General features: G+C 46.8%; 30 non-coding genes across 30 annotated transcripts; all 30 read right to left on the reverse strand.

Moving 5' to 3' along the window:
• Positions 1 to 162: 162 nt before the first annotated feature.
• On the reverse strand, positions 163 to 235 carry Trnak-cuu (transfer RNA lysine (anticodon CUU)). The gene has a single exon. It is a non-coding gene; the product is annotated as a tRNA-Lys (tRNA).
• A 450-nt stretch (positions 236 to 685) lies between these two features.
• Trnar-ucg (transfer RNA arginine (anticodon UCG)) lies at positions 686 to 758 on the reverse strand. Its single transcript has one exon. It is a non-coding gene; the product is annotated as a tRNA-Arg (tRNA).
• Positions 759 to 1,279: 521 nt separating this feature from the next.
• Trnat-agu (transfer RNA threonine (anticodon AGU)) lies at positions 1,280 to 1,351 on the reverse strand. The gene has a single exon. It is a non-coding gene; the product is annotated as a tRNA-Thr (tRNA).
• Positions 1,352 to 1,689: 338 nt separating this feature from the next.
• On the reverse strand, positions 1,690 to 1,762 carry Trnak-cuu (transfer RNA lysine (anticodon CUU)). The gene has a single exon. It is a non-coding gene; the product is annotated as a tRNA-Lys (tRNA).
• Positions 1,763 to 2,212: 450 nt separating this feature from the next.
• Trnar-ucg (transfer RNA arginine (anticodon UCG)) lies at positions 2,213 to 2,285 on the reverse strand. Its single transcript has one exon. It is a non-coding gene; the product is annotated as a tRNA-Arg (tRNA).
• Positions 2,286 to 3,210: 925 nt separating this feature from the next.
• Positions 3,211 to 3,283, reverse strand: Trnak-cuu (transfer RNA lysine (anticodon CUU)). The gene has a single exon. It is a non-coding gene; the product is annotated as a tRNA-Lys (tRNA).
• A 450-nt stretch (positions 3,284 to 3,733) lies between these two features.
• Trnar-ucg (transfer RNA arginine (anticodon UCG)) lies at positions 3,734 to 3,806 on the reverse strand. The gene has a single exon. It is a non-coding gene; the product is annotated as a tRNA-Arg (tRNA).
• A 515-nt stretch (positions 3,807 to 4,321) lies between these two features.
• On the reverse strand, positions 4,322 to 4,393 carry Trnat-agu (transfer RNA threonine (anticodon AGU)). The gene has a single exon. It is a non-coding gene; the product is annotated as a tRNA-Thr (tRNA).
• An 861-nt stretch (positions 4,394 to 5,254) lies between these two features.
• On the reverse strand, positions 5,255 to 5,327 carry Trnar-ucg (transfer RNA arginine (anticodon UCG)). The gene has a single exon. It is a non-coding gene; the product is annotated as a tRNA-Arg (tRNA).
• A 513-nt stretch (positions 5,328 to 5,840) lies between these two features.
• Trnat-agu (transfer RNA threonine (anticodon AGU)) lies at positions 5,841 to 5,912 on the reverse strand. The gene has a single exon. It is a non-coding gene; the product is annotated as a tRNA-Thr (tRNA).
• A 338-nt stretch (positions 5,913 to 6,250) lies between these two features.
• Positions 6,251 to 6,323, reverse strand: Trnak-cuu (transfer RNA lysine (anticodon CUU)). The gene has a single exon. It is a non-coding gene; the product is annotated as a tRNA-Lys (tRNA).
• Positions 6,324 to 6,773: 450 nt separating this feature from the next.
• Trnar-ucg (transfer RNA arginine (anticodon UCG)) lies at positions 6,774 to 6,846 on the reverse strand. The gene has a single exon. It is a non-coding gene; the product is annotated as a tRNA-Arg (tRNA).
• Positions 6,847 to 7,370: 524 nt separating this feature from the next.
• Trnat-agu (transfer RNA threonine (anticodon AGU)) lies at positions 7,371 to 7,442 on the reverse strand. Its single transcript has one exon. It is a non-coding gene; the product is annotated as a tRNA-Thr (tRNA).
• Positions 7,443 to 7,780: 338 nt separating this feature from the next.
• Positions 7,781 to 7,853, reverse strand: Trnak-cuu (transfer RNA lysine (anticodon CUU)). Its single transcript has one exon. It is a non-coding gene; the product is annotated as a tRNA-Lys (tRNA).
• Positions 7,854 to 8,303: 450 nt separating this feature from the next.
• Trnar-ucg (transfer RNA arginine (anticodon UCG)) lies at positions 8,304 to 8,376 on the reverse strand. Its single transcript has one exon. It is a non-coding gene; the product is annotated as a tRNA-Arg (tRNA).
• Positions 8,377 to 8,903: 527 nt separating this feature from the next.
• Trnat-agu (transfer RNA threonine (anticodon AGU)) lies at positions 8,904 to 8,975 on the reverse strand. Its single transcript has one exon. It is a non-coding gene; the product is annotated as a tRNA-Thr (tRNA).
• Positions 8,976 to 9,313: 338 nt separating this feature from the next.
• Trnak-cuu (transfer RNA lysine (anticodon CUU)) lies at positions 9,314 to 9,386 on the reverse strand. Its single transcript has one exon. It is a non-coding gene; the product is annotated as a tRNA-Lys (tRNA).
• A 450-nt stretch (positions 9,387 to 9,836) lies between these two features.
• Positions 9,837 to 9,909, reverse strand: Trnar-ucg (transfer RNA arginine (anticodon UCG)). The gene has a single exon. It is a non-coding gene; the product is annotated as a tRNA-Arg (tRNA).
• Positions 9,910 to 10,424: 515 nt separating this feature from the next.
• Positions 10,425 to 10,496, reverse strand: Trnat-agu (transfer RNA threonine (anticodon AGU)). Its single transcript has one exon. It is a non-coding gene; the product is annotated as a tRNA-Thr (tRNA).
• Positions 10,497 to 11,357: 861 nt separating this feature from the next.
• Trnar-ucg (transfer RNA arginine (anticodon UCG)) lies at positions 11,358 to 11,430 on the reverse strand. The gene has a single exon. It is a non-coding gene; the product is annotated as a tRNA-Arg (tRNA).
• Positions 11,431 to 11,943: 513 nt separating this feature from the next.
• On the reverse strand, positions 11,944 to 12,015 carry Trnat-agu (transfer RNA threonine (anticodon AGU)). Its single transcript has one exon. It is a non-coding gene; the product is annotated as a tRNA-Thr (tRNA).
• An 861-nt stretch (positions 12,016 to 12,876) lies between these two features.
• On the reverse strand, positions 12,877 to 12,949 carry Trnar-ucg (transfer RNA arginine (anticodon UCG)). The gene has a single exon. It is a non-coding gene; the product is annotated as a tRNA-Arg (tRNA).
• A 513-nt stretch (positions 12,950 to 13,462) lies between these two features.
• Trnat-agu (transfer RNA threonine (anticodon AGU)) lies at positions 13,463 to 13,534 on the reverse strand. The gene has a single exon. It is a non-coding gene; the product is annotated as a tRNA-Thr (tRNA).
• An 861-nt stretch (positions 13,535 to 14,395) lies between these two features.
• Positions 14,396 to 14,468, reverse strand: Trnar-ucg (transfer RNA arginine (anticodon UCG)). The gene has a single exon. It is a non-coding gene; the product is annotated as a tRNA-Arg (tRNA).
• Positions 14,469 to 14,981: 513 nt separating this feature from the next.
• Trnat-agu (transfer RNA threonine (anticodon AGU)) lies at positions 14,982 to 15,053 on the reverse strand. The gene has a single exon. It is a non-coding gene; the product is annotated as a tRNA-Thr (tRNA).
• Positions 15,054 to 16,494: 1,441 nt separating this feature from the next.
• Trnat-agu (transfer RNA threonine (anticodon AGU)) lies at positions 16,495 to 16,566 on the reverse strand. The gene has a single exon. It is a non-coding gene; the product is annotated as a tRNA-Thr (tRNA).
• An 861-nt stretch (positions 16,567 to 17,427) lies between these two features.
• Positions 17,428 to 17,500, reverse strand: Trnar-ucg (transfer RNA arginine (anticodon UCG)). Its single transcript has one exon. It is a non-coding gene; the product is annotated as a tRNA-Arg (tRNA).
• A 510-nt stretch (positions 17,501 to 18,010) lies between these two features.
• On the reverse strand, positions 18,011 to 18,082 carry Trnat-agu (transfer RNA threonine (anticodon AGU)). The gene has a single exon. It is a non-coding gene; the product is annotated as a tRNA-Thr (tRNA).
• Positions 18,083 to 18,420: 338 nt separating this feature from the next.
• On the reverse strand, positions 18,421 to 18,493 carry Trnak-cuu (transfer RNA lysine (anticodon CUU)). The gene has a single exon. It is a non-coding gene; the product is annotated as a tRNA-Lys (tRNA).
• A 450-nt stretch (positions 18,494 to 18,943) lies between these two features.
• Positions 18,944 to 19,016, reverse strand: Trnar-ucg (transfer RNA arginine (anticodon UCG)). Its single transcript has one exon. It is a non-coding gene; the product is annotated as a tRNA-Arg (tRNA).
• Between the last annotated feature and the right edge of the window lie 338 nt (positions 19,017 to 19,354).

Raw genomic sequence — 19,354 nt, forward strand, 5'->3', positions numbered from 1 at the left:
GAACATGACTTTCACACATGTCTACAAAATCACCTTCACCTTCAAATACAGTTTTCTTGCGACTGATTGAGACGTAGGCAAATTTTAAAGTTGCTATTTCCATTACATCACGTTAATCAGAAAATCGGTAATTTACATCTGCAGTGGAGAAAAATTCCGTTCCGCCCAGCGAAGGGCTCGAACCCACGACCCTGTGATTAAGAGTCTCATGCTCTACCGACTGAGCTAGCCGTGCTGCCTCGTTGGGTACCTCTTGGGTAGCAGATCACACAGTACTCGTTTGGGTTGGTTGGTCCCATACAGAATCTCTCCATGCTGCCTAATGTTTTCCTAACGACACTCGTCATGTACTTCACTTTTATTTCATAATCATTTCTGAGAGGTAAAGGAATTGCATGACAATCTGCAGAGCTAGCGGCGTCAAAATTAACACACATACTTGACGTGACTCAAAAGCCGAACGAGTTACTTTCCGACGTTGTTTTAGATGTGCAAGTGCCAGTCAAACCTCGCGGTGAGGGCACTCTGCCGACCATTTCGCTAGTTAACACCGGTCTTCTTGTGTGTGTTTCAAGCTCAAGACCATCTTCAAGCACAAAATGGTCAACAGCAACATTCAGACGGTTTCGTACTGCACAATTGCTACATTAAAACGGTATGTTTGTTTCTCAGAACTGGAAAAACACGACCGTGACAGGATTCGAACCTGCAATCTTCGGATCCGAAGTCCGACGCCTTATCCATTAGGCCACACGGTCACTGACGACCAAGTATAACTTATATACGATTCATCTCGAAACGCTCACACCCCCTGAGGAATTGTGTTTTCGTTCCACACAGCCGCTGCCCCTTACTCTTTCCCACCCATTCGTTACATTCAACCTCTTACGAGACCGACCAAACATAGACAGGAAAACAAGACCACACACTTTGCGCAATCGGAATCGATGGCAGGGTGTCCCTCGCCGCATTTGTACGATGGCCATTTGCTAATTCTGCAGAAGCGGCGGCGGCGACGACGACGACGACGACGACGACGACGACGAAGACGACGACCGCGGGAGGCTCATAGATTTGTGAGAAATACATCTATAAAATGTAATTCAGAATGCCTCGTCCCACCTTATGCCGTACCGCTTTGGCAAATGCTTTATCAGCGCCATTCGCCTTAATCACATCTGAGAGTAATTCTTAATAAAACGCCTCTCGCTAATTGTTCGCCATCACAGATACTGTTTGCTATACGGCCATGACGCGCAACTGATTTCCAAAATTCGTCTTCCTCCTGTGAGGATGGAACTCACGACTCCTGGTTTACTAGACCAGTGCTCTACCACTGAGCTAAAGAGGCGCGGCCTAGCGGAACTTTTGCGTACTTCGTCCGTACGGTCGTCTGAATCTTCAGACTTCAGCTGACAACACTTCATATTTTTCACTAATATTTGCAGCTATGGCGACCCATTACTGCTTGGATACACATCTGACACGTAGCCGATGTTCTCTCCAAACAAAATCACCTGCACTTCAGAACATGACTTTCACACATGTCTACAAAATCACCTTCACCTTCAAATACAGTTTTCTTGCGACTGATTGAGACGTAGGCAAATTTTAAAGTTGCTATTTCCATTACATCACGTTAATCAGAAAATCGGTAATTTACATCTGCAGTGGAGAAAAATTCCGTTCCGCCCAGCGAAGGGCTCGAACCCACGACCCTGTGATTAAGAGTCTCATGCTCTACCGACTGAGCTAGCCGTGCTGCCTCGTTGGGTACCTCTTGGGTAGCAGATCACACAGTACTCGTTTGGGTTGGTTGGTCCCATACAGAATCTCTCCATGCTGCCTAATGTTTTCCTAACGACACTCGTCACGTACTTCACTTTTATTTCATAATCATTTCTGAGAGGTAAAGGAATTGCATGACAATCTGCAGAGCTAGCGGCGTCAAAATTAACACACATACTTGACGTGACTCAAAAGCCGAACGAGTTACTTTCCGACGTTGTTTTAGATGTGCAAGTGCCAGTCAAACCTCGCGGTGAGGGCACTCTGCCGACCATTTCGCTAGTTAACACCGGTCTTCTTGTGTGTGTTTCAAGCTCAAGACCATCTTCAAGCACAAAATGGTCAACAGCAACATTCAGACGGTTTCGTACTGCACAATTGCTACATTAAAACGGTATGTTTGTTTCTCAGAACTGGAAAAACACGACCGTGACAGGACTCGAACCTGCAATCTTCGGATCCGAAGTCCGACGCCTTATCCATTAGGCCACACGGTCACTGACGACCAAGTATAACTTATATACGATTCATCTCGAAACGCTCACACCCCCTGAGGAATTGTGTTTTCGTTCCACACAGCCGCTGCCCCTTACTCTTTCCCACCCATTCGTTACATTCAACCTCTTACGAGACCGACCAAACATAGACAGGAAAACAAGACCACACACTTTGCGCAATCGGAATCGATGGCAGGGTGTCCCTCGCCGCATTTGTACGATGGCCATTTGCTAATTCTGCAGAAGCGGCGGCGGCGACGACGACGACGACGACGACGACGAAGACGACGACCGCGGGAGGCTCAGAGATTTGTGAGAAATACATCTATAAAATGTAATTCAGAATGCCTCGTCCCACCTTATGCCGTACCGCTTTGGCAAATGCTTTATCAGCGCCATTCGCCTTAATCACATCTGAGAGTAATTCTTAATAAAACGCCTCTCGCTAATTGTTCGCCATCACAGATACTGTTTGCTATATGCCCATGACGCGCAACTGATTTCCAAAATTCGTCTTCCTCCTGTGAGGATGGAACTCACGACTCCTGGTTTACTAGACCAGTGCTCTACCACTGAGCTAAAGATGCGCGGCCTAGCGGAACTTTTGCGTACTTCGTCCGTACGGTCGTCTGAATCTTCAGACTTCAGCTGACAACACTTCATATTTTTCACTAATATTTGCAGCTATGGCGACCCATTACTGCTTGGATACACATCTGACACGTAGCCGATGTTCTCTCCAAACAAAATCACCTGCACTTCAGAACATGACTTTCACACATGTCTACAAAATCACCTTCACCTTCAAATACAGTTTTCTTGCGACTGATTGAGACGTAGGCAAATTTTAAAGTTGCTATTTCCATTACATCACGTTAATCAGAAAATCGGTAATTTACATCTGCAGTGGAGAAAAATTCCGTTCCGCCCAGCGAAGGGCTCGAACCCACGACCCTGAGATTAAGAGTCTCATGCTCTACCGACTGAGCTAGCCGTGCTGCCTCGTTGGGTACCTCTTGGGTAGCAGATCACACAGTACTCGTTTGGGTTGGTTGGTCCCATACAGAATCTCTCCATGCTGCCTAATGTTTTCCTAACGACACTCGTCACGTACTTCACTTTTATTTCATAATCATTTCTGAGAGGTAAAGGAATTGCATGACAATCTGCAGAGCTAGCGGCGTCAAAATTAACACACATACTTGACGTGACTCAAAAGCCGAACGAGTTACTTTCCGACGTTGTTTTAGATGTGCAAGTGCCAGTCAAACCTCGCGGTGAGGGCACTCTGCCGACCATTTCGCTAGTTAACACCGGTCTTCTTGTGTGTGTTTCAAGCTCAAGACCATCTTCAAGCACAAAATGGTCAACAGCAACATTCAGACGGTTTCGTACTGCACAATTGCTACATTAAAACGGTATGTTTGTTTCTCAGAACTGGAAAAACACGACCGTGACAGGACTCGAACATGCAATCTTCGGATCCGAAGTCCGACGCCTTATCCATTAGGCCACACGGTCACTGACGACCAAGTATAACTTATATACGATTCATCTCGAAACGCTCACACCCCCTGAGGAATTGTGTTTTCGTTCCACACAGCCGCTGCCCCTTACTCTTTCCCACCCATTCGTTACATTCAACCTCTTACGAGACCGACCAAACATAGACAGGAAAACAAGACCACACACTTTGCGCAATCGGAATCGATGGCAGGGTGTCCCTCGCCGCATTTGTACGATGGCCATTTGCTAATTCTGCAGAAGCGGCGGCGGCGACGACGACGACGACGACGACGACGAAGACGACGACCGCGGGAGGCTCAGAGATTTGTGAGAAATACATCTATAAAATGTAATTCAGAATGCCTCGTCCCACCTTATGCCGTACCGCTTTGGCAAATGCTTTATCAGCGCCATTCGCCTTAATCACATCTGAGAGTAATTCTTAATAAAACGCCTCTCGCTAATTGTTCGCCATCACAGATACTGTTTGCTATATGCCCATGACGCGCAACTGATTTCCAAAATTCGTCTTCCTCCTGTGAGGATGGAACTCACGACTCCTGGTTTACTAGACCAGTGCTCTACCACTGAGCTAAAGAGGCGCGGCCTAGCGGAACTTTTGCGTACTTCGTCCGTACGGTCGTCTGAATCTTCAGACTTCAGCTGACAACACTTCATATTTTTCACTAATATTTGCAGCTATGGCGACCCATTACTGCTTGGATACACATCTGACACGTAGCCGATGTTCTCTCCAAACAAAATCACCTGCACTTCAGAACATGACTTTCACACATGTCTACAAAATCACCTTCACCTTCAAATACAGTTTTCTTGCGACTGATTGAGACGTAGGCAAATTTTAAAGTTGCTATTTCCATTACATCACGTTAATCAGAAAATCGGTAATTTACATCTGCAGTGGAGAAAAATTCCGTTCCGCCCAGCGAAGGGCTCGAACCCACGAACCTGTGATTAAGAGTCTCATGCTCTACCGACTGAGCTACCCGTGCTGCCTCGTTGGGTACCTCCTGGGTAGCAGATCACACAGTACTCGTTTGGGTTGGTTGGTCCCATACAGAATCTCTCCATGCTGCCTAATGTTTTCCTAACGACACTCGTCACGTACTTCTCTTTTATTTCATAATCATTTCTGAGAGGTAAAGGAATTGCATGACAATCTGCAGAGCTAGCGGCGTCAAAATTAACACACATACTTGACGTGACTCAAAAGCCGAACGAGTTACTTTCCGACGTTGTTTTAGATGTGCAAGTGCCAGTCAAACCTCGCGGTGAGGGCACTCTGCCGACCATTTCGCTAGTTAACACCGGTCTTCTTGTGTGTGTTTCAAGCTCAAGACCATCTTCAAGCACAAAATGGTCAACAGCAACATTCAGACGGTTTCGTACTGCACAATTGCTACATTAAAACGGTATGTTTGTTTCTCAGAACTGGAAAAACACGACCGTGACAGGATTCGAACCTGCAATCTTCGGATCCGAAGTCCGACGCCTTATCCATTAGGCAACACGGTCACTGACGACCAAGTATAACTTATATACGATTCATCTCGAAACGCTCACACCCCCTGAGGAATTGTGTTTTCGTTCCACACAGCCGCTGCCCCTTACTCTTTCCCACCCATTCGTTACATTCAACCTCTTACGAGACCGACCAAACATAGACAGGAAAACAAGACCACACACTTTGCGCAATCGGAATCGATGGCAGGGTGTCCCTCGCCGCATTTGCTACGATGGCCATTTGCTAATTCTGCAGAAGCGGCGGCGGCGACGACGACGACGACGACGACGAAGACGACGACCGCGGGAGGCTCAGAGATTTGTGAGAAATACATCTATAAAATGTAATTCAGAATGCCTCGTCCCACCTTATGCCGTACCGCTTTGGCAAATGCTTTATCAGCGCCATTCGCCTTAATCACATCTGAGAGTAATTCTTAATAAAACGCCTCTCGCTAATTGTTCGCCATCACAGATACTGTTTGCTACACGGCCATGACGCGCAACTGATTTCCAAAATTCGTCTTCCTCCTGTGAGGATGGAACTCACGACTCCTGGTTTACTAGACCAGTGCTCTACCACTGAGCTAAAGAGGCGCGGCCTAGCGGAACTTTTGCGTACTTCGTCCGTACGGTCGTCTGAATCTTCAGACTTCAGCTGACAACACTTCATATTTTTCACTAATATTTGCAGCTATGGCGACCCATTACTGCTTGGATACACATCTGACACGTAGCCGATGTTCTCTCCAAACAAAATCACCTGCACTTCAGAACATGACTTTCACACATGTATACAAAATCACCTTCACCTTCAAATACAGTTTTCTTGCGACTGATTGAGACGTAGGCAAATTTTAAAGTTGCTATTTCCATTACATCACGTTAATCAGAAAATCGGTAATTTACATCTGCAGTGGAGAAAAATTCCGTTCCGCCCAGCGAAGGGCTCGAACCCACGACCCTGTGATTAAGAGTCTCATGCTCTACCGACTGAGCTAGCCGTGCTGCCTCGTTGGGTACCTCCTGGGTAGCAGATCACACAGTACTCGTTTGGGTTGGTTGGTCCCATACAGAATCTCTCCATGCTGCCTAATGTTTTCCTAACGACACTCGTCACGTACTTCACTTTTATTTCATAATCATTTCTGAGAGGTAAAGGAATTGCATGACAATCTGCAGAGCTAGCGGCGTCAAAATTAACACACATACTTGACGTGACTCAAAAGCCGAACGAGTTACTTTCCGACGTTGTTTTAGATGTGCAAGTGCCAGTCAAACCTCGCGGTGAGGGCACTCTGCCGACCATTTCGCTAGTTAACACCGGTCTTCTTGTGTGTGTTTCAAGCTCAAGACCATCTTCAAGCACAAAATGGTCAACAGCAACATTCAGACGGTTTCGTACTGCACAATTGCTACATTAAAACGGTATGTTTGTTTCTCAGAACTGGAAAAACACGACCGTGACAGGATTCGAACCTGCAATCTTCGGATCCGAAGTCCGACGCCTTATCCATTAGGCCACACGGTCACTGACGACCAAGTATAACTTATATACGATTTATCTCGAAACGCTCACACCCCCTGAGGAATTGTGTTTTCGTTCCACACAGCCGCTGCCCCTTACTCTTTCCCACCCATTCGTTACATTCAACCTCTTACGAGACCGACCAAACATAGACAGGAAAACAAGACCACACACTTTGCGCAATCGGAATCGATGGCAGGGTGTCCCTCGCCGCATTTGTACGATGGCCATTTGCTAATTCTGCAGAAGCGGCGGTGGCGGTGGCGACGACGACGACGACGACGACGACGACGAAGACGACGACCGCGGGAGGCTCAGAGATTTGTGAGAAATACATCTATAAAATGTAATTCAGAATGCCTCGTCCCACCTTATGCCGTACCGCTTTGGCAAATGCTTTATCAGCGCCATTCGCCTTAATCACATCTGAGAGTAATTCTTAATAAAACGCCTCTCGCTAATTGTTCGCCATCACAGATACTGTTTGCTATACGGCCATGACGCGCAACTGATTTCCAAAATTCGTCTTCCTCCTGTGAGGATGGAACTCACGACTCCTGGTTTACTAGACCAGTGCTCTACCACTGAGCTAAAGAGGCGCGGCCTAGCGGAACTTTTGCGTACTTCGTCCGTACGGTCGTCTGAATCTTCAGACTTCAGCAGACAACACTTCATATTTTTCACTAATATTTGCAGCTATGGCGACCCATTACTGCTTGGATACACATCTGACACGTAGCCGATGTTCTCTCCAAACAAAATCACCTGCACTTCAGAACATGACTTTCACACATGTCTACAAAATCACCTTCACCTTCAAATACAGTTTTCTTGCGACTGATTGAGACGTAGGCAAATTTTAAAGTTGCTATTTCCATTACATCACGTTAATCAGAAAATCGGTAATTTACATCTGCAGTGGAGAAAAATTCCGTTCCGCCCAGCGAAGGGCTCGAACCCACGACCCTGTGATTAAGAGTCTCATGCTCTACCGACTGAGCTAGCCGTGCTGCCTCGTTGGGTACCTCCTGGGTAGCAGATCACACAGTACTCGTTTGGGTTGGTTGGTCCCATACAGAATCTCTCCATGCTGCCTAATGTTTTCCTAACGACACTCGTCACGTACTTCACTTTTATTTCATAATCATTTCTGAGAGGTAAAGGAATTGCATGACAATCTGCAGAGCTAGCGGCGTCAAAATTAACACACATACTTGACGTGACTCAAAAGCCGAACGAGTTACTTTCCGACGTTGTTTTAGATGTGCAAGTGCCAGTCAAACCTCGCGGTGAGGGCACTCTGCCGACCATTTCGCTAGATAACACCGGTCTTCTTGTGTGTGTTTCAAGCTCAAGACCATCTTCAAGCACAAAATGGTCAACAGCAACATTCAGACGGTTTCGTACTGCACAATTGCTACATTAAAACGGTATGTTTGTTTCTCAGAACTGGAAAAACACGACCGTGACAGGATTCGAACCTGCAATCTTCGGATCCGAAGTCCGACGCCTTATCCATTAGGCCACACGGTCACTGACGACCAAGTATAACTTATATACGATTCATCTCGAAACGCTCACACCCCCTGAGGAATTGTGTTTTCGTTCCACACAGCCGCTGCCCCTTACTCTTTCCCACCCATTCGTTACATTCAACCTCTTACGAGACCGACCAAACATAGACAGGAAAACAAGACCACACACTTTGCGCAATCGGAATCGATGGCAGGGTGTCCCTCGCCGCATTTGTACGATGGCCATTTGCTAATTCTGCAGAAGCGGCGGCGGCGACGACGACGACGACGACGACGACGACGACGACGACGAAGACGACGACCGCGGGAGGCTCATAGATTTGTGAGAAATACATCTATAAAATGTAATTCAGAATGCCTCGTCCCACCTTGTGCCGTACCGCTTTGGCAAATGCTTTATCAGCGCCATTCGCCTTAATCACATCTGAGAGTAATTCTTAATAAAACGCCTCTCGCTAATTGTTCGCCATCACAGATACTGTTTGCTATACGGCCATGACGCGCAACTGATTTCCAAAATTCGTCTTCCTCCTGTGAGGATGGAACTCACGACTCCTGGTTTACTAGACCAGTGCTCTACCACTGAGCTAAAGAGGCGCGGCCTAGCGGAACTTTTGCGTACTTCGTCCGTACGGTCGTCTGAATCTTCAGACTTCAGCTGACAACACTTCATATTTTTCACTAATATTTGCAGCTATGGCGACCCATTACTGCTTGGATACACATCTGACACGTAGCCGATGTTCTCTCCAAACAAAATCACCTGCACTTCAGAACATGACTTTCACACATGTCTACAAAATCACCTTCACCTTCAAATACAGTTTTCTTGCGACTGATTGAGACGTAGGCAAATTTTAAAGTTGCTATTTCCATTACATCACGTTAATCAGAAAATCGGTAATTTACATCTGCAGTGGAGAAAAATTCCGTTCCGCCCAGCGAAGGGCTCGAACCCACGACCCTGTGATTAAGAGTCTCATGCTCTACCGACTGAGCTAGCCGTGCTGCCTCGTTGGGTACCTCTTGGGTAGCAGATCACACAGTACTCGTTTGGGTTGGTTGGTCCCATACAGAATCTCTCCATGCTGCCTAATGTTTTCCTAACGACACTCGTCACGTACTTCACTTTTATTTCATAATCATTTCTGAGAGGTAAAGGAATTGCATGACAATCTGCAGAGCTAGCGGCGTCAAAATTAACACACATACTTGACGTGACTCAAAAGCCGAACGAGTTACTTTCCGACGTTGTTTTAGATGTGCAAGTGCCAGTCAAACCTCGCGGTGAGGGCACTCTGCCGACCATTTCGCTAGTTAACACCGGTCTTCTTGTGTGTGTTTCAAGCTCAAGACCATCTTCAAGCACAAAATGGTCAACAGCAACATTCAGACGGTTTCGTACTGCACAATTGCTACATTAAAACGGTATGTTTGTTTCTCAGAACTGGAAAAACACGACCGTGACAGGACTCGAACATGCAATCTTCGGATCCGAAGTCCGACGCCTTATCCATTAGGCCACACGGTCACTGACGACCAAGTATAACTTATATACGATTCATCTCGAAACGCTCACACCCCCTGAGGAATTGTGTTTTCGTTCCACACAGCCGCTGCCCCTTACTCTTTCCCACCCATTCGTTACATTCAACCTCTTACGAGACCGACCAAACATAGACAGGAAAACAAGACCACACACTTTGCGCAATCGGAATCGATGGCAGGGTGTCCCTCGCCGCATTTGTACGATGGCCATTTGCTAATTCTGCAGAAGCGGCGGCGGCGACGACGACGACGACGACGACGACGAAGACGACGACCGCGGGAGGCTCAGAGATTTGTGAGAAATACATCTATAAAATGTAATTCAGAATGCCTCGTCCCACCTTATGCCGTACCGCTTTGGCAAATGCTTTATCAGCGCCATTCGCCTTAATCACATCTGAGAGTAATTCTTAATAAAACGCCTCTCGCTAATTGTTCGCCATCACAGATACTGTTTGCTATACGGCCATGACGCGCAACTGATTTCCAAAATTCGTCTTCCTCCTGTGAGGATGGAACTCACGACTCCTGGTTTACTAGACCAGTGCTCTACCACTGAGCTAAAGAGGCGCGGCCTAGCGGAACTTTTGCGTACTTCGTCCGTACGGTCGTCTGAATCTTCAGACTTCAGCTGACAACACTTCATATTTTTCACTAATATTTGCAGCTATGGCGACCCATTACTGCTTGGATACACATCTGACACGTAGCCGATGTTCTCTCCAAACAAAATCACCTGCACTTCAGAACATGACTTTCACACATGTCTACAAAATCACCTTCACCTTCAAATACAGTTTTCTTGCGACTGATTGAGACGTAGGCAAATTTTAAAGTTGCTATTTCCATTACATCACGTTAATCAGAAAATCGGTAATTTACATCTGCAGTGGAGAAAAATTCCGTTCCGATCAGCGAAGGGCTCGAACCCACGACCCTGTGATTAAGAGTCTCATGCTCTACCGACTGAGCTAGCCGTGCTGCCTCGTTGGGTACCTCCTGGGTAGCAGATCACACAGTACTCGTTTGGGTTGGTTGGTCCCATACAGAATCTCTCCATGCTGCCTAATGTTTTCCTAACGACACTCGTCACGTACTTCACCTTTATTTCATAATCATTTCTGAGAGGTAAAGGAATTGCATGACAATCTGCAGAGCTAGCGGCGTCAAAATTAACACACATACTTGACGTGACTCAAAAGCCGAACGAGTTACTTTCCGACGTTGTTTTAGATGTGCAAGTGCCAGTCAAACCTCGCGGTGAGGGCACTCTGCCGACCATTTCGCTAGTTAACACCGGTCTTCTTGTGTGTGTTTCAAGCTCAAGACCATCTTCAAGCACAAAATGGTCAACAGCAACATTCAGACGGTTTCGTACTGCACAATTGCTACATTAAAACGGTATGTTTGTTTCTCAGAACTGGAAAAACACGACCGTGACCGGACTCGAACCTGCAATCTTCGGATCCGAAGTCCGACGCCTTATCCATTAGGCCACACGGTCACTGACGACCAAGTATAACTTATATACGATTCATCTCGAAACGCTCACACCCCCTGAGGAATTGTGTTTTCGTTCCACACAGCCGCTGCCCCTTACTCTTTCCCACCCATTCGTTACATTCAACCTCTTACGAGACCGACCAAACATAGACAGGAAAACAAGACCACACACTTTGCGCAATCGGAATCGATGGCAGGGTGTCCCTCGTCGCATTTGCTACGATGGCCATTTGCTAATTCTGCAGAAGCGGCGGCGGCGACGACGACGACGACGACGACGAAGACGACGACCGCGGGAGGCTCAGAGATTTGTGAGAAATACATCTATAAAATGTAATTCAGAATGCCTCGTCCCACCTTATGCCGTACCGCTTTGGCAAATGCTTTATCAGCGCCATTCGCCTTAATCACATCTGAGAGTAATTCTTAATAAAACGCCTCTCGCTAATTGTTCGCCATCACAGATACTGTTTGCTATACGGCCATGACGCGCAACTGATTTCCAAAATTCGTCTTCCTCCTGTGAGGATGGAACTCACGACTCCTGGTTTACTAGACCAGTGCTCTACCACTGAGCTAAAGAGGCGCGGCCTAGCGGAACTTTTGCGTACTTCGTCCGTACGGTCGTCTGAATCTTCAGACTTCAGCTGACAACACTTCATATTTTTCACTAATATTTGCAGCTATGGCGACCCATTACTGCTTGGATACACATCTGACACGTAGCCGATGTTCTCTCCAAACAAAATCACCTGCACTTCAGAACATGACTTTCACACATGTCTACAAAATCACCTTCACCTTCAAATACAGTTTTCTTGCGACTGATTGAGACGTAGGCAAATTTTAAAGTTGCTATTTCCATTACATCACGTTAATCAGAAAATCGGTAATTTACATCTGCAGTGGAGAAAAATTCCGTTCCGCCCAGCGAAGGGCTCGAACCCACGACCCTGTGATTAAGAGTCTCATGCTCTACCGACTGAGCTATCCGTGCTGCCTCGTTAGGTACCTCTTGGGTAGCAGATCACAGAGTACTCGTTTGGGTTGGTTGGTCCCATACAGAATCTCTCCATGCTGCCTAATGTTTTCCTAACGACACTCGTCACGTACTTCACCTTTATTTCATAATCATTTCTGAGAGGCAAAGGAATTGCATGACAATCTGCAGAGCTAGCGGCGTCAAAATTAACACACATACTTGACGTGACTCAAAAGCCGAACGAGTTACTTTCCGACGTTGTTTTAGATGTGCAAGTGCCAGTCAAACCTCGCGGTGAGGGCACTCTGCCGACCATTTCGCTAGTTAACACCGGTCTTCTTGTGTGTGTTTCAAGCTCAAGACCATCTTCAAGCACAAAATGGTCAACAGCAACATTCAGACGGTTTCGTACTGCACAATTGCTACATTAAAACGGTATGTTTGTTTCTCAGAACTGGAAAAACACGACCGTGACCGGACTCGAACCTGCAATCTTCGGATCCGAAGTCCGACGCCTTATCCATTAGGCCACACGGTCACTGACGACCAAGTATAACTTATATACGATTCATCTCGAAACGCTCACACCCCCTGAGGAATTGTGTTTTCGTTCCACACAGCCGCTGCCCCTTACTCTTTCCCACCCATTCGTTACATTCAACCTCTTACGAGACCGACCAAACATAGACAGGAAAACAAGACCACACACTTTGCGCAATCGGAATCGATGGCAGGGTGTCCCTCGCCGCATTTGCTACGATGGCCATTTGCTAATTCTGCAGAAGCGGCGGCGGCGACGACGACGACGACGACGACGAAGACGACGACCGCGGGAGGCTCAGAGATTTGTGAGAAATACATCTATAAAATGTAATTCAGAATGCCTCGTCCCACCTTATGCCGTACCGCTTTGGCAAATGCTTTATCAGCGCCATTCGCCTTAATCACATCTGAGAGTAATTCTTAATAAAACGCCTCTCGCTAATTGTTCGCCATCACAGATACTGTTTGCTATACGGCCATGACGCGCAACTGATTTCCAAAATTCGTCTTCCTCCTGTGAGGATGGAACTCACGACTCCTGGTTTACTAGACCAGTGCTCTACCACTGAGCTAAAGAGGCGCGGCCTAGCGGAACTTTTGCGTACTTCGTCCGTACGGTCGTCTGAATCTTCAGACTTCAGCTGACAACACTTCATATTTTTCACTAATATTTGCAGCTATGGCGACCCATTACTGCTTGGATACACATCTGACACGTAGCCGATGTTCTCTCCAAACAAAATCACCTGCACTTCAGAACATGACTTTCACACATGTCTACAAAATCACCTTCACCTTCAAATACAGTTTTCTTGCGACTGATTGAGACGTAGGCAAATTTTAAAGTTGCTATTTCCATTACATCACGTTAATCAGAAAATCGGTAATTTACATCTGCAGTGGAGAAAAATTCCGTTCCGCCCAGCGAAGGGCTCGAACCCACGACCCTGTGATTAAGAGTCTCATGCTCTACCGACCGAGCTAGCCGTGCTGCCTCGTTGGGTACCTCCTGGGTAGCAGATCACACAGTACTCGTTTGGGTTGGTTGGTCCCATACAGAATCTCTCCATGCTGCCTAATGTTTTCCTAACGACACTCGTCACGTACTTCACCTTTATTTCATAATCATTTCTGAGAGGTAAAGGAATTGCATGACAATCTGCAGAGCTAGCGGCGTCAAAATTAACACACATACTTGACGTGACTCAAAAGCCGAACGAGTTACTTTCCGACGTTGTTTTAGATGTGCAAGTGCCAGTCAAACCTCGCGGTGAGGGCACTCTGCCGACCATTTCGCTAGTTAACACCGGTCTTCTTGTGTGTGTTTCAAGCTCAAGACCATCTTCAAGCACAAAATGGTCAACAGCAACATTCAGACGGTTTCGTACTGCACAATTGCTACATTAAAACGGTATGTTTGTTTCTCAGAACTGGAAAAACACGACCGTGACCGGACTCGAACCTGCAATCTTCGGATCCGAAGTCCGACGCCTTATCCATTAGGCCACACGGTCACTGACGACCAAGTATAACTTATATACGATTCATCTCGAAACGCTCACACCCCCTGAGGAATTGTGTTTTCGTTCCACACAGCCGCTGCCCCTTACTCTTTCCCACCCATTCGTTACATTCAACCTCTTACGAGACCGACCAAACATAGACAGGAAAACAAGACCACACACTTTGCGCAATCGGAATCGATGGCAGGGTGTCCCTCGCCGCATTTGCTACGATGGCCATTTGCTAATTCTGCAGAAGCGGCGGCGGCGACGACGACGACGACGACGACGAAGACGACGACCGCGGGAGGCTCAGAGATTTGTGAGAAATACATCTATAAAATGTAATTCAGAATGCCTCGTCCCACCTTATGCCGTACCGCTTTGGCAAATGCTTTATCAGCGCCATTCGCCTTAATCACATCTGAGAGTAATTCTTAATAAAACGCCTCTTGCTAATTGTTCGCCATCACAGATACTGTTTGCTATACGGCCATGACGCGCAACTGATTTCCAAAATTCGTCTTCCTCCTGTGAGGATGGAACTCACGACTCCTGGTTTACTAGACCAGTGCTCTACCACTGAGCTAAAGAGGCGCGGCCTAGCGGAACTTTTGCGTACTTCGTCCGTACGGTCGTCTGAATCTTCAGACTTCAGCTGACAACACTTCATATTTTTCACTAATATTTGCAGCTATGGCGACCCATTACTGCTTGGATACACATCTGACACGTAGCCGATGTTCTCTCCAAACAAAATCACCTGCACTTCAGAACATGACTTTCACACATGTCTACAAAATCACCTTCACCTTCAAATACAGTTTTCTTGCGACTGATTGAGACGTAGGCAAATTTTAAAGTTGCTGTTTCCATTACATTACGTTAATCAGAAAATCGGTAATTTACATCTGCAGTGGAGAAAAATTCCGTTCCGCCCAGCGAAGGGCTCGAACCCACGACCCTGTGATTAAGAGTCTCATGCTCTACCGACCGAGCTAGCCGTGCTGCCTCGTTGGGTACCTCCTGGGTAGCAGATCACACAGTACTCGTTTGGGTTGGTTGGTCCCATACAGAATCTCTCCATGCTGCCTAATGTTTTCCTAACGACACTCGTCACGTACTTCACTTTTATTTCATAATCATTTCTGAGAGGTAAAGGAATTGCATGACAATCTGCAGAGCTAGCGGCGTCAAAATTAACACACATACTTGACGTGACTCAAAAGCCGAACGAGTTACTTTCCGACGTTGTTTTAGATGTGCAAGTGCCAGTCAAACCTCGCGGTGAGGGCACTCTGAAGACCATTTCGCTAGTTAACACCGGTCTTCTTGTGTGTGTTTCAAGCTCAAGACCATCTTCAAGCACAAAATGGTCAACAGCAACATTCAGACGGTTTCGTACTGCACAATTGCTACATTAAAACGGTATGTTTGTATCTCAGAACTGGAAAAACACGACCGTGACAGGATTCGCAACTGCAATCTTCGGATCCGAAGTCCGACGCCTTATCCATTAGACCACCCGGTCACTGACGACCAAGTATAACTTATATACGATTCATCTCGAAACGCTCACACCCCCTGAGGAATTGTGTTTTCGTTCCACACAGCCGCTGCCCCTTACTCTTTCCCACCCATTCGTTACATTCAACCTCTTACGAGACCGACCAAACAGGAAAACAAGACCACACACTTTGCGCAATCGGAATCGATGGCAGTGTGTCCCTCGCCGCATTTGCTACGATGGCCATTTGCTAATTCTGCAGAAGCGGCGGCGGCGACGACGACGACGACGACGACGAAGACGACGACCGCGGGAGGCTCAGAGATTTGTGAGAAATACATCTATAAAATGTAATTCAGAATGCCTCGTCCCACCTTATGCTGTACCGCTTTGGCAAATGCTTTATCAGCGCCATTCGCCTTAATCACATCTGAGAGTAATTCTTAATAAAACGCCTCTCGCTAATTGTTCGCCATCACAGATACTGTTTGCTATACGGCCATGACGCGCAACTGATTTCCAAAATTCGTCTTCCTCCTGTGAGGATGGAACTCACGACTCCTGGTTTACTAGACCAGTGCTCTACCACTGAGCTAAAGAGGCGCGGCCTAGCGGAACTTTTGCGTACTTCGTCCGTACGGTCGTCTGAATCTTCAGACTTCAGCTGACAACACTTCATATTTTTCACTAATATTTGCAGCTATGGCGACCCATTACTGCTTGGATACACATCTGACACGTAGCCGATGTTCTCTCCAAACAAAATCACCTGCACTTCAGAACATGACTTTCACACATGTCTACAAAATCACCTTCACCTTCAAATACAGTTTTCTTGCGACTGATTGAGACGTAGGCAAATTTTAAAGTTGCTATTTCCATTACATCACGTTAATCAGAAAATCGGTAATTTACATCTGCAGTGGAGAAAAATTCCGTTCCGCCCAGCGAAGGGCTCGAACCCACGACCCTGTGATTAAGAGTCTCATGCTCTACCGACTGCGCTAGCCGTGCTGCCTCGTTGGGTACCTCCTAGGTAGCAGATCACACAGTACTCGTTTGGGTTGGTTGGTCCCATACAGAATCTCTCCATGCTGCCTAATGTTTTCCTAACGACACTCGTCACGTACTTCACTTTTATTTCATAATCATTTCTGAGAGGTAAAGGAATTGCATGACAATCTGCAGAGCTAGCGGCGTCAAAATTAACACACATACTTGACGTGACTCAAAAGCCGAACGAGTTACTTTCCGACGTTGTTTTAGATGTGCAAGTGCCAGTCAAACCTCGCGGTGAGGGCACTCTGCCGAATATTTCGCTAGTTAACACCGGTCTTCTTGTGTGTGTTTCAAGCTCAAGACCATCTTCAAGCACAAAATGGTCAACTGCAACATTCAGACGGTTTCGTACTGCACAATTGCTACATTAAAACGGTATGTTTGTTTCTCAGAACTGGAAAAACACGACCGTGACAGGATTCGAACCTGCAATCTTCGGATCCGAAGTCCGACGCCTTATCCATTAGGCCACACGGTCACTGACGACCAAGTATAACTTATATACGATTCATCTCGAAACGCTCACACCCCCTGAGGAATTGTGTTTTCGTTCCACACAGCCGCTGCCCCTTACTCTTTCCCACCCATTCGTTACATTCAACCTCTTACGAGACCGACCAAACATAGACAGGAAAACAAGACCACACACTTTGCGCAATCGGAATCGATGGCAGGGTGTCCCTCGCCGCATTTGCTACGATGGCCATTTGCTAATTCTGCAGAAGCGGCGGCGGCGACGACGACGACGACGACGAAGACGACGACCGCGGGAGGCTCAGAGATTTGTGAGAAATACATCTATAAAATGTAATTCAGAATGCCTCGTCCCACCTTATGCCGTACCGCTTTGGCAAATGCTTTATCAGCGCCATTCGCCTTAATCACATCTGAGAGTAATTCTTAATAAAACGCCTCTCGCTAACTGTTCGCCATCACAGATACTGTTTGCTATACGGCCATGACGCGCAACTGATTTCCAAAATTCGTCTTCCTCCTGTGAGGATGGAACTCACGACTCCTGGTTTACTAGACCAGTGCTCTACCACTGAGCTAAAGAGGCGCGGCCTAGCGGAACTTTTGCGTACTTCGTCCGTACGGTCGTCTGAATCTTCAGACTTCAGCTGACAACACTTCATATTTTTGACTAATATTTGCAGCTATGGCGACCCATTACTGCTTGGATACACATCTGACACGTAGCCGATGTTCTCTCCAAACAAAATCACCTGCACTTCAGAACATGACTTTCACACATGTCTACAAAATCACCTTCACCTTCAAATACAGTTTTCTTGCGACTGATTGAGACGTAGGCAAATTTTAAAGTTGCTATTTCCATTACATCACGTTAATCAGAAAATCGGTAATTTACATCTGCAGTGGAGAAAAATTCCGTTCCGCCCAGCGAAGGGCTCGAACCCACGACCCTGTGATTAAGAGTCTCATGCTCTACCGACTGAGCTACCCGTGCTGCCTCGTTGGATACCTCCTGGGTAGCAGATCACACAGTACTCGTTTGGGTTGGTTGGTCCCATACAGAATCTCTCCATGCTGCCTAATGTTTTCCTAACGACACTCGTCACGTACTTCTCTTTTATTTCATAATCATTTCTGAGAGGTAAAGGAATTGCATGACAATCTGCAGAGCTAGCGGCGTCAAAATTAACACTCATACTTGACGTGACTCAAAAGCCGAACGAGTTACTTTCCGACGTTGTTTTAGATGTGCAAGTGCCAGTCAAACCTCGCGGTGAGGGCACTCTGCCGACCATTTCGCTAGTTAACACCGGTCTTCTTGTGTGTGTTTCAAGCTCAAGACCATCTCCAAGCACAAAATGGTCAACAGCAACATTCAGACGGTTTCGTACTGCACAATTGCTACATTAAAACGGTATGTTTGTTTTTCAGAACTGGAAAAACACGACCGTGACAGGATTCAAACCTGCAATCTTCGGATCCGAAGTCCGACGCCTTATCCATTAGGCCACACGGTCACTGACGACCAAGTATAACTTATATACGATTCATCTCGAAACGCTCACACCCCCTGAGGAATTGTGTTTTCGTTCCACACAGCCGCTGCCCTTACTCTTTCCCACCCATTCGTTACATTCAACCTCTTACGAGACCGAACAAACATAGACAGGAAAACAAGGCCACACACTTTGCGCAATCGGAATCGATGGCAGGGTGTCCCTCGCCGCATTTGCTACGATGGCCATTTGCTAATTCTGCAGAAGCGGCGGCGGCGGCGACGACGACGACGACGACGACGACGACGAAGACGACGACCGCGGGAGGCTCAGAGATTTGTGAGAAATACATCTATAAA

This window comes from Schistocerca gregaria, chromosome 3 (genome assembly GCF_023897955.1).
Source record: "Schistocerca gregaria isolate iqSchGreg1 chromosome 3, iqSchGreg1.2, whole genome shotgun sequence".
NCBI lineage: Eukaryota > Metazoa > Arthropoda > Insecta > Orthoptera > Acrididae > Schistocerca > Schistocerca gregaria.